The following is a 12,079-nucleotide window of genomic DNA, read 5'->3' as shown; positions in this document are numbered from 1 at the left end:
TCCTGGGGACCCCTCTCGGGGCAGCTGTGCAGCTGCCTAAGTTGCAGCCTTAAATAGACAGTTGAGGCACTCGGTCAGCAGAGACTGACCTGGCACAGGTTCACGCGCCGGGCTCTGTCCTAGGATCACGGGGTACCAAGGGGCACTGGAAGGGGGAGACTGAAGAAAACTCACGCCCCGATGGAGCTCCCCTCCTGCTGAGGCAGCCGACCACTGGACAGCAGGGAAAGCCGTGGACAGCGTGTGAGTGACATGTTCCGGGGGCAGAGGGGAGACAGGGCCGTGTGTGGCCTTGGAGGGGCTGCCAGGGAAGGATCCTAGGAAATGTGGTATCCAAGGAGAGCCATGGCCTGATGGGGAACTCTGAAGCATGTCCCAGGGATGATCTCACTTTGGCATGAACCCTCTCCACGGGGTTCTAAAAGAAGGACTTTAGTCCTTCTTTTGGGCTGGAATTTCAGACAGGAGCTGACGCTGCCATCATGAGTCAGAATTCCTTCTTCTCTGGGAAACCTCGGCGTTTGCTGTTAAGACCGTCACCTGATTAGATGAGGCCCGCCACCATATGGCGCATCTTCTCTTTACTTCAAGTCAGCTGGTTGTGGACTTGAGTCACACCTAGCAAACACCTTCCCAGCCACCCCCAGGTAAGTGTTTGAATGAGTGGGGCTGTCACCTGGACATCCGGACACACGAACTGACCACCACAGGAATATTTACAGCAGGTGGACACTGCGACATGTCCTCACATGGGGCCGTCCAGGCTCCGGTGGGTCCCTGTGCTCTTCCTGGAGACTGCCCACCAGGAAGATGGACACCTACCCCCAACAACTGTACCCCCAGCACCTGTCCCCTCCCACGGCATTTGCTCCTGACAAAACCCCAGGGAAAAAAATTGCATGTCCACGTCCTGAAGCGACCTCCCAGCTCCTGCACATGACTTCAGAGGCATGGAGTCCCCCTAAATTGGTTCACCGAGGGAAAAAAAAGTCCTGATTTCAAGCATTCGCAGATTCTTGTGGAGTAAAGGTTCCCAGTGCAGCTACCAAGGGCTTGACAGCAGCTCCCAAATCTCCTGGATGGTCAAGGTGACCTCAGATCCGGTACCAGGGGGCTGCAGCTCACCCCCACTTCACGAGGAGAAGCACTGCTGATGTTCCCATCCACCTACCCGCCTGTAAGATCAAGCACGTGAGCCGGGAAACTCACCTCTCCTTTATTTCTCCAGTGCATCACCCCCTCACTCCCAAGTGCCCCAGGTCCCATCCTATGGGCCATTCCTTCAGGTCAAGACCTGTCATCAGAAAGGAAGTGCGCCCAGAAGCCTGAGAGACTAGACTGCCCTCCCCAATGACCAGACGTCCGTCTGCCCATCCGAGGGCCAGGGTAGAGGAGGGGATATCTGTGCAGTGGGAGTGTAGCAACAGCATCAGGGCACACACCGGGTTGAGAGGGGACAAAGGAACTCGAAATTTCCTTCCGCTTTGAAATTTTGCCCTAGAGTGGTCCAGATGGGGAAAAAAAATTCTATGAACAGAAAAAAAACAACTTCTGGTAACAGCTACCCAACAGCAAACAGTGGGTACAGGGCCATGCAGAGGACATGGTGAACTAGAGACATTTTATTTTTAGGATTCTTTCTATTCCACTCTTCTTCTCCATTCTTTCTTAACATCTTGACTTCCTGCATTTATGAGCAGATCCATATCAGTCATTACCACTTTAGTATGAATTTGCAAAACGCCTCCCAGACAGGCGCATTTTATTCTAAGTCCCCGTTAAAGGAATTTAAATTCAGGGGGATGAGGGGCTGGACACATTTTTTGTTGTTGTTCAGGAGATGTTTTCAGTGGCCCCGAAATAACACCATGAGAAAGAGTTGGTGAAATCGTCATCCGGAAGATCAGGAACCCTCACAAACTTCTCTCTCTCTGATTGATTGGTCTCTGCAAAGCCCCCTCCCTGGGTCATGCACACGAAGCGCCCTGATTGTCAAGGGCTCCTGGGAGACTGGTCCAGCTCTGCCCTCTTATGGGGACTTCAAGCTAGAAATCATTTTCACCAAGGCCACACAAACTTAGTCAAGGTGAAGATGCTGGGGCCATGTGAGAAGTGTGTTGCTGTGAACACCCAGATTTCAACTTATTTAAAATAGAGAATACCTGTCCATACAGGTAAACAGGCAGACCTTGGAGGTGCTGTGGATTTGGTTCCAGACCATCGCAATAAATCGAGTAGTTCCATAAAGTGAGTCACTTGAATTTTTTGGTTTCCCAGTATATTCCCCTGTATGTATACACCACATCTCCTTCAACCAATCATCTGGTGATGATGCTGCATTTTATTTTATTTTATTTTTTAAAATTTTATTGGCCATACTGCATGGCATGTGGGATCTTCCCCAACCAGAGATCAAACCCATGCCCCCTGCACTGGACTTTCAGGAAAGTCTTTTTTTTTTTTTGGCAATGATGCTGTATTTTAATCACAGGGCAGCCTTCCCTATGGGCTGCAGTGCCCAAGGCCCACCTCCCCTCTGTCCATCCTGACCCTCCTTCTGCTCCACCTGGGCTGGGGGCCACGGCAGGGGCTGGGGACCACGGCAGAGGCCATGGGATGTGCCACTGGGGATGGCGGGGACTGGGCCCCAGTCATGGTTGCCATGATTGTCTTTGCAGCCCATGCTCCTTGGAGCTTCTTTACCTTGACAACAGGGGCCCTACCTCCACCTGCTTCTGGGGAGAAGCATCCATCACACACCTGGGCTGAGGTGTCTATCAGCATCCAGCTCACGCGCCCAGGTGGCTCCTGTGCAGTCACGTGGTCGACGAAGTCTTGTGAAGGTGTAACAGGGACGAGCCAATTCTGACTCCACGTTGGATCTGTTTCTTTCACTTTAACCCTTGCTTCCCGCTGCTTTTGTTCACGAAAAGGATACTGTCTATACACAGTGGTCTGCCTCGGGGAACCCTGCCGCTCTGCCTGGATGTTAAACCGAAGTGTCTTTGTTCAGGGAAGCATCCGGACCCTGCCCACCTGCGGCTGGCTGCAAGAAAGAAGAAATGAACGCACCCCCTCCCCGAGGCTGGCCATTCCAGGGGATATTTGCAAAGCTTACGGCCTTTTTACTTTACTTCCTCATCTCCTCCCCCTCTCTGTGCTATAAAAGAAACTGGCATCCAAACCCCGATAAGATGGTCTTTTTGAGACACTCGTCTGCCATCTTTTCAGGCTGCCGGCTTTACAAATAAAGTCGTACCTCGTTTTCAGGCAGAGCGCGCTTGGACTCAGAAACACCTTGTAGTTGAGGGTGAGCTCTCAGCCCCGTGCTGGGGGGAAAGGGTTCTCCCAGGAAAAACTAAAGTTGGGCAAGCGCTGACTTTCGTGGAGGCCGGAGAGGGGATTCCGGGTGTCTTCACGTGCATAGGCAGGGCAAGGGGTCTCCAGATGCTGCCAGGGATCAGGGAGCAAGGGCAGTGATGGCTGGGTGGGGGGGAAATGGGGACCTTTGGAGGAGAATCTGAGTCTGGATGTACAGGCGGGAGGGCCGGGGTGGGGGGAAGCATGGACAGTGTCCTGGGTTGGCAGCGGCAAATGACCGCAGACCCGGGGGCGAAACACCACAGGCGTCCATCCTCCCCCAGTCCTGGGGACCAGACGTCTGAGGTCAAGGTGTCCCAGGGCCGCGGTCCCTCCAGAGGCTCCAGGGGAGGGTCCTTCCCGCCCCTTCCAGCTTCTGGGGGCTCCGGGCGTCCCTGGGCTCGTGGCCGCGTCCCTCCCGTTTCTGCCTCTATCTTCACATGGCTTCTCCTCTGTGTCTCTCCTCTTCTGTGTCTTAGAAGGACCCTGTCATTGGATGTAGGGCCACCCTCCTCCAGGAGGACCTCATCTCAGACCCTTCCCTGCATCACCTCTGCAGAGTCCCTGTTTCCAAATTAAGTCACATTCTGAGGTTCTGGGGGGTCAGAAGGTGGACTTACCGCTTTGGAAGGAACAGAGATCTTCCCACTCGCCCCTCTAAAGAGGCTCCTTTCCGACTGTGCACCCCCAACCCCCAGCCCTGCCCTAAAGTGCCCCCAACCTGCACCCACAGCCCTACCTCCATCCACTTCCCCCAAGCGTCCGCAAACGTTCGCTCCTGTGAAAACCAGACACTTAAGCCTCCGCAGGCCACGCGCATCTGTCAACCAGATCCGGTCTCTCTTTTTTTGTTGTTAACAACCCTTTAAAAATGTAACAATTTATTCTTAGCTCACAGGCCCTCCAAACACAGGCCAGCGTTTGTCCGGTAACCCCAGTGCATGTCCTCTTTGAGGTGAAGGCCAGGTAACTGAGAATTGTAAGGAAAAACACAAATTAACATTAAGGAAAAGAATTTTATTTATCTTTAAAATTAATTTTTACTGGACTAGAGTTGCTTTACATTGTTGTGTGAGTTTCTACTGTGCAGCCAAGTGTATCAGTTATACCTATACACCTGTCCCCTCTTGTTTGGATGTCCTTCCCATTCGGGTCACCCCAGAGCACTGAGTAGAGTTCCCTGTGCCTGTACAGCAGGTTCTCCTTAGTTACCTTTTTTTTTGCGGTACGCGGGCCTCTCACTGCTGTGGCCTCTCCCGTTGCGGAGCACAGGCTCCGGACGCGCAGGCTCAGCGGCCATGGCTCACGGGCCCAGCCGCTCCACAGCATGTGGGATCTTCCCGGACCGGGGCACGAACCCATGTACCCTGCATCGGCAGGCGGACTCTCAACCACTGCGCCACCAGGGAAGCCCCTAGTTACCTATTCTATACACAGTAGTGTGTATAGATGTCCATCCCAATCACCCAGTTCATCCCGCCCCCCCCCACCCCGCCTTGGTAACCATACGTTTGTTCTCTACATCTTGTGACTCTGTTTTTACTTTGCAAATAAGTTCATCTGTACCATTTTTCTAGATCCCACATATAAGTGATATTATATGATATTTGTTTTTCTCTATTTAGGAGAAACACACACCACAGACAGAGTGTGGGCCACCTCAGAAGGTGAGAGGCCAAGAAAGATCGTTTAAACTCTCTCTTCTGCGACATTAGGTCAAGTACAACCTCGCTCCAAGCTGCAAGCGTACCTACTGGCAGAAAGCTGGGAGACGCGTGGTTTTTTCCTCCGGAGAGAGGCAACTGGTTAACGTAGATGGGGCCCCGATAAACCGGGGGGTTTAGGACAAACCCTGCGCGGCCCACGGGGCTGTCAAGACCTGCTGGTTCAGGAAATAGAGATCGTTTATCCCGAGAACAAGGCTGGGGCTGGTCGTCCCCTCCGGGCTGTGCGAGAGGGTGGGACTCTTCCGGTCCCTGCCGGGTCTCAGCCTGTGATGGGCGTCCCTTCCTGGTGCTGGGCTCCTCCAGTGATAAAAATGTGTTCTTCCCCTCCAGTCATTGTGGGAAGGTTTTCTGGGTTCACAGGACGCTTGGGGTTAATTATATTTCCCCAACAGCGTGAGGCTGAGAATCTGCTCACTATGGCATCACGCTATGTGGATCCCCCAATGTCATAAATGACCTCCACCCCGTTCTAGGGACCCCTCTGCACATCCCCACAGGCACTGAGTGACTGGGCCATACCCGCCCTGCAGGGTCTTTGCGTGTTTGCCATACCTGCTCACAGAGCAATGCTTCCTTTGTTTCGCTGCGTGCAGACTCGGAACTCCGGGCAACAGTCCCCAGGTGCGCACAGGGGATATGCCATCACGGCTGTGTGACTTTGGGCAGCCTGCTTGCCCTCTCTGGGCAGCATCTGTGAAATGGGATTGAAGACAGTGCTTGCTCCATTGGGTTGTGGGAATTCCAGGGAGGCCCACAAAGTCCCTGAACAGAGCCCCGAGGCTTGGGGAGGGGAGGGGTGGAAGGGGAGGGGCTTGCGCAGAGAGTTTTGTCTGTACTGGGTCTGGAGGGGCCAGGATGGGGTGGGGAGGGAAGAGCCCGGAATAAAACCAGCATTTTCCTGACTTTCTCAGAGCCCTGAGGATACACTTTCCTGCCTCACCCCAGCACACTGATTGCACCTCAGGGCTGTACCGGGGACCCCAGTGCTCTGGGGGCTGATGCCTCCCTGGGATGGAGACGCTGGGGTGCTACAGGAAGACCACCCACAGGAGGAGGGGCCAGACATCACCCCCCCACAGGGACGCAGGGGTCCAGCCCTACAAGACAAGACCTGCCAGGGCATCTCACACGGTGGGAGGGTGTCCAGGACCAGGGACCCATGACCACCCACCTGGACTCAGGGAGCAAATCCAGAAGCCCCTTCCCCCCCCCCGCCAGCTCAAATTCTGAAGTCCAGCCCGGCCGCCCAGACCAGACAGATGGACCGTGCTCTGTGACCAGCACAGTCACTGCCCACAAACCACAAAACACCAGATGGCTGTAAAACCCCCTAAGGAAGGAACACGGCTGAGTTCATTAATAAAGGGTCCCACTTCTTGCTGAAACAGAAAAAGAAATTCATAGATGGGTTGGGGGTGCAGGAAGGAGGGTAAGGAAAGCGGGGATGAGGGTAGAGTCTGGAGCCCAATCCTCTCCCCATGGCAACTGCAACTTCTCTGTCTTATATGCGGAAAAAAAGAAATTGAAAAGTGGGCTCTGGGGCTTTGGAAGCCCTGGTTCAGACAGGGAACCGGTTCTGCGTGGCTACACTACTTGTTGGCTAAGACCAATGTTATCAGTATTAACCTATCCATGGTAACAGATGCACCACCCAGTGCAGGATATCCCATAAGAGGAGGGTAACAGGGGAAACTGGGAGAGGGTGGGAGAGGGGTCCATGGGACCTCCGTGCCTTGCGCTGAGCGTCTCCGAAAAGCGAAACTGCTGAAAAACTTGTCTGTTAGTAAAATGAGGCGAATAATAATATTAAAGGCCCAAGGGGGAGAGGCTAGGGGAACAGCAGAAAAACAAAAGGCGAATATCTCCAAAGTGTATTAGGGTCTTTGGAAGGAAAACCGTGTCTCAGCAGACTCTCTCTTTTAGGTGATGAAACACAGAAGGAACACAGAATAGTGACAGTTCAGGAAATGTCATTTGCGGACAGACCGCAGTACAAACTGAGTCACCGCCAACTCGCACTGTTTCCGGAGCTGTCTCTCTGTCTCTGTCTTTCTCAGTGGAGTCCCCAGCGGGCAGTGGCTGACCTGCAGGACCTGAGGGTCCCGGGGAGGCCCCCCCTCTCATTGAGACACAGGGGACAGACCCCGGCCGTGGGTGGAGTCTGCCGCCTCTGGGGTCCACGCCAGGGACCCCGGTCCATCGTGGGCGGCCAGGTCAGAGGGGGAAACGGCACGTGGACTCGTTGACTCGCTCCCTGACCCACAGGCCACCCTGCAGGGGGAGGGCGCCATCCTGCAGGGGGAGGGCCTGTCTCTCCCCCAGGGTGCCCTCAAGGCGTCCCACCCCTGAGCTTTCAGGGCGATGCAGCCCTCAGGGTCCCGGGGACCAGCCAGCCCGTGGGGTTAGTACTCTGCGTGGTGACACTGCGCACGGGGTCTTTCCCAGCCCGCATGACCCTGTGCGGTCCTAAAAGTTCGGGGCAGCCGGGGACCCCATGGCTGAGGGCGGCACAAACATCTACCAGGGCTGGGATCTCCTTTTCTAATCCTGGGGCGGAGGGCGGTGAGTGAGGAGGGGCAGTCACATCTCTCCTAATTCAACCTCTCCTAGGTAACAGCTCTAAGGTCTTCTGGAAAACCTGCCGGACGGGGGGATGACTTGAACTTCCTAACTGCAGTCTCGCGAGGTTTAGCACGTGGACAAACCCGTGTCACAAGCACGATGTGGAACGCTTCCCTCTGGATTCCCTGTGCCTCCCTCAGCCAGGGGACACCCCGGCCCCTGTCGATGAGACGCACCATCTCCCAAGTTTCCTAGAGAGGGAAGCCCACGGTATGAATTCTGTTGTCTGGCTTTCTTTCAGCTCAGCGTGTTTTTGAGATTGGTCCACGTCCTTGAGTATCCGGGTAGCTCAGTGCTTTTCATGGATGAGTCTCACTCTACCACAGCGCATGGCTATGTCACAGTTGCTAGGTGCATTTTCCCACTGATGGGCGTTTTGGTCATTCCCAGTTTGGGGTGACAAAAAAATCAAGCCGCTGTATGACATTTGGGTACAAGTCTTTCTGTGGAAGGGAATCTTCCTTTATTTGGGGTAAATACCTGAGAGTGAAATTCCCGAGCTGCATAGGAATTGTATGTCTGACTTTATAAGGTCTAAGACCTGCCTGCTTTTTGCTGTGTCCTCCCCAAGATTTATATGCCAAAGCTCTGACCCCCAATGGGATGGTGTTAGGAGGTGAGGCTTTTAGGAGGTGATTAATTAGGGTTACATGAGGTCATGAGAGTGGGACCCCCATGATGAGATTAGTGTCCTTAAAAGAGAGGAAGATGCACCAGAGCCCCTCTCTCCATCACGTGAGGTCACAGTGAGAAGGTGGCCAGCTATGCCAGCGCCCTGATCTTAGACATTCAGCCCCATAACTGTGGGAAATAGTGTCGGTGGTTTAAACCACTCGACTAATGGTATTTGCTATGGCAGCTCGAGCAGATTAATGCCAGACTGTTCTCCAAGGCAGCTGCACTATTTTAGATCCCCACAAACAGCGCTTGAGGGTTCTGGGTCGTCAGCATCCTTACCAGCTCTTGTTATGATCTTTTTCATAACCTTCCCGCTGCTTGTTTCTATATATTTATGAGCTTTGATAGAATGCCTACCCTTAGATATCAAAACGTCTGCCTGCCTAAAATAGTGATTCCAAAAAGTAGCTTTATTTAGTTATTTATTTAGGCCGCACTGCAGCTTGCAGGATCTTAGTTCCCTGACCAGGTATGGAACCTACGCCCCCTGCAGTGGAAGCGCAGAGTCCTAGCCACTGGACCGCCAGGGAAGTCCCTGTCAGTAGCTTTTAGCTGAAAAGAAAGAATGATTTCTCTGCTCAGTGATACCGTCTTATGGGCTCTGCCCTCCCTGGGAATTTGGTTACAACTTTGCTGGTTTAATTTATAAAAAACCTTTTTGAATCCTATACCATACCTGTGTGTGAAGTTAAATTTTCATAACACCCTAAACATCCCCTACCCCGCAAAATCATCTTGCCGTATATTCAGTGTGCTCATCAAGTGCGTCTAAAACCTATAGCAGATGGTACCCCGTAACGAACGTCGTTCGAGCTCTCTGATGAAGGTGCAGGTTTGACAAGAGTTCTTGTGACCCCCAAAGGGGTTTTGTTTTCTTATCTTGTCATGGAGGATCACTAGACATACAGTGAATTACACATGATTATAATGTGAAATGCAGTCAGTTTTGACTTAGGTAGACACCTGTGAAATCATCACCACAGCCCCTATGGTGAGCATCTGCATCACCGCATCAATTTCTGGGTGCCCCTTTGTAGCCCACAGACACTTCCCTACCGTGTCCCCCATCCCCAGGCCACCTGAGCATTGTTAAAGTGGCACTTCATTGACCAAAAATTATAGGTTCCACATCTATCCTTGTCAGAACAAAAACTTTTTTATTTTTGGCCGTTATTTGAGTCATTTTCTCTTGTGTCACAAGTTGTGTAACTAATCATGAAGATAGTGAGGGTTTCTGTCTTCAGAATGACTGGAAAATCTGCTGGTCACATGGTCCCCGCCTCCGCAGGTCCGTCTCAGAGCATCCTTATGTGGCATCACCACGAAGCCCCGTTCCTACTTACCCCACCTCGTTCCTGCCTTACTTGTCTTGGTTAAGCATCACCACCTTACGTGACGGTTTTCTCCATTTTTGTCACCCTTCATGTGCGAATGTAAACTCAGTCAGAACAAGAGCTTTGTCCATCTCTTCTTCTTTTTTCCTTTATCCCCAGCGCCTTGGACAGCACCAGCTCCGGCACAGATCTGCAGTGCATATCTGTGGAATTTATAAATTAAAATGCCGACCGATGCATCCCTTCCTGCCCGCTCTGGCTCCTGACATCTGATGGAGCTTGGTCACCATCTGGGTGGAGGTCTTACTCCCTAACTCCCAGGTGTCTGGAGGGAGCGGGTGCCATATTTATTTTTATTATTTTTTTTGCGGTACACGGGCCTCTCACCATTGTGGCCTCTCCCGTTGCGGAGCACAGGCTCCGGACGCACAGGCTCAGCGGCCATGGCTCACGGGCCTAGCCGCTCCGCGGCACGTGGGATCTTCCCGGACCGGGGCACGAACCCGTGTCCCCTGCGTCGGTAGGCGGACTCTCAACCACTGCGCCACCAGGGAAGCCCCAAGAAGTCACTTTTAAATAGCTGAACTTAGGGACTTTTCTTCCTAAATGAACAGGGGAAAGGAAAGAAAGAAGAAGAGGCTTCAATGGGGAAAAAAAAAAAATGGGTTTCTTTCAAACCCGGGTCTATGGCAGAGAAAGCGCCCGCCAGGGAATTTCCTACAGATGGGTATCTTTAGGAAAGACAGATGGGTTTCTAGGAGAACAAATGGTGCAAAAGAAAATCTGTGATAATGTTTGTTTATGCCAGTACGAGTGGTACTTTCTTCGAGGCCATAAAACTTCCCTGGAGACAGAATTTATGATGGTTTCAACTCTTTCCTGGGAGTGAAGTGTCCCCAGAGGGAATTGATGGCATGCGTCACTCCCAGAAGTTTTTGCTTTCAGTTTGATAAGAGAAACTCCGAGAAGCCTTTGTTTTCCTGCATCTGTTGAACCCCAAATATCTTCCGCTTAAAATAATTTCATACCCATCCTGGGGTTCCGAGGGGGTTCCCACATTTGCAGACAGTGCTGAGAAGAGAGCCACTTACCATCTTCCCTTTGTTCTGCCTTTACAGGGCGGCCTCTCTGAGAGAGACCCCGTAAGTACCGCTTCCTTTCTCTGCAGCCTCCCTGCTTGGGTCATAGATGCTCAAAGTTGAGCCCTCAGCGGGCAGCAGGCTCAGCTCAGCCCCGGGTCCCACTGAGCCCCTTTAGGGGTCACCGGGCTTTGTCTCTGATGGTGAAGCTGCGATTTCCCGAATGCCTCTGACTCAGCTCAAGGAGCCGGTTGGCACCCGCCCCGAGGAGAGGGCAACATCCTTCTTCCTAATGGAGCTTCGGACACCTTCTCAGTACACAGTGTAGTGACCTAAAAGCGTCCCCCTAAAAGTCATTCCACCCTGAACCACAGAATGGGACTTTATTTGAAGCAGGGTCTTTGCAGATGTGATGAAGTGAAGGGTCTGTCTTCTGTGTAGAAAGAGTCGAAATAACCCCAACCTCCCTTCCCAAGGGCATGGGGACCCTGCCCGAGATGTGGGCACAGACGGACAGCTGTGAGACCCAGGTGCAAGACGGCAAAGCCCCTTAGGGCCCCGCCACTGCGGGGAAGGGTGGGGGCATATGGACCGAGGAAGCGGGTCCCCTGTGCCCGCCCGGTGTCAGGATGCTCTCCTGCGAGGCGCACATCCTCTACCTTCTCCCTGTTCCCAGCCCGGCGTTTGTCACCAAAGTCCATCACAAGATCCTCTTTTCTTTTAAAGGTTTTCCAAAGAGGAGGAGACAAAAATGAGCACCGAATGCCCGATTCTGCCGTGACGGTAGAGCACACCGTCCGCATGTAGGTGAAGCGCGTGTTCTATAAAATCTGGAGAGAATGGAGCTCCACGCAGCATTTCGGTGAGTCTCCCGGGAACGCCCGAGGCCACCAATGCCTGGCCAGGAGGGAAGGAAGCAGGGGCCTTCCTTTGAATCCTACTGCTTGACCCTCCTTTTTTTGGCGGGGGTGGGGGGGCAGTTTCTCTTTTATTTCAAATAGTTTCACCTTCATTAAGAGCTTACAAAACGGTCGGGTATATGCATTATCTCATTTAATCTCCATTTTGCGAGGAGGTAACTGTAAGTGCAATTTTAATGTTTGTTCTATAAATTAAAAACTTGCACATTAATAATTGAACTGTTGGGCCTCCCTGGTGGCGCAGTGGTTGAGAGTCCGCCTGCCGATGCAGGGGATACGGGTTCGTGCCCCGGTCTGGGAGGATCCCATATGCCGCGGAGCGGCTGGGCCCGTGAGCCATGGCCGCTGGGCCTGCGCAT

Source organism: Mesoplodon bidens (genome assembly GCF_964165515.1).
Source record: "Mesoplodon bidens genome assembly, chromosome: X".
Lineage (NCBI taxonomy): Eukaryota > Metazoa > Chordata > Mammalia > Artiodactyla > Ziphiidae > Mesoplodon > Mesoplodon bidens.
The sequence above is the reverse complement of the archived record's forward strand: the minus strand, read 5'-3'. Positions refer to the sequence as shown.